Here is an 873-nt window from a genome sequence, read left to right on the forward strand (position 1 = left end):
AATTCAAACAATTCATACTAAAACTCCTAGAATGAAAGTTTGCAAATTATTCGATTTAGTCCCTAATTTCAATTTAAGCACTTTAGGCATAGGATTTCATCACGAAATTTTCACACAATTATGAAATCATATCATAAACATCAAATAATTATAAAATAATTATTTTTATCTCAGATTTGTGGTCACAAAACCACTATTCCGATTAGGCCCTAATTCAGGATATTACAACTCTTCCCCCCTTTAAGGATTTTCGTCCTCGAAAATCTTACCGGTAAATAGGTGTGGGTATTGGTTTCTAATAGTTTCCTCAGGTTCCCATGTAGTCTCTTCTACCCCATGCTTTTGCCACAATACTTTCACGAGAGCGACACTTTTATTTCTTAGTTGTTTGACTTTTCGAGTTAAATTCTTAATCGGTTCTTCTTCGTAAGTCATATCCGGTCGTAGCTCAACTTCTATTGGTGAAATTATATGAGAAGGATTCGAATGATACCGACGTATCATAGATACATGGAAAACATCATGCATCCTCTGTAATTCAGATTGCAATGCTAACCAATAAGCTACTGGTCCAATTCTTTCAATTACTTCATACGGTCCAATAAAACGCGGACTTAACTTGCCCTTCCGTCCAAATCTAAGGACTTTCTTCCATGGAGACACTTTCAAAAACACCTTATCACCAACTTGAAACTCGATTTCCTTCGTTTCAAATCTGCATCAGATTTCTGTCTATCTGAAGCAGCTTTCAAACAATCTCGAATCACTTTCACCTTTTCTTTGGTTTCTTTTATTAGATCAACTCCATAAATCTAATTTTCCTTGAGTTTAGTCCAATACAATGGCATCTGACATTTACGACCATACAATGCT

Source organism: Gossypium hirsutum, chromosome A08 (assembly GCF_007990345.1).
Source record: "Gossypium hirsutum isolate 1008001.06 chromosome A08, Gossypium_hirsutum_v2.1, whole genome shotgun sequence".
Lineage (NCBI taxonomy): Eukaryota > Viridiplantae > Streptophyta > Magnoliopsida > Malvales > Malvaceae > Gossypium > Gossypium hirsutum.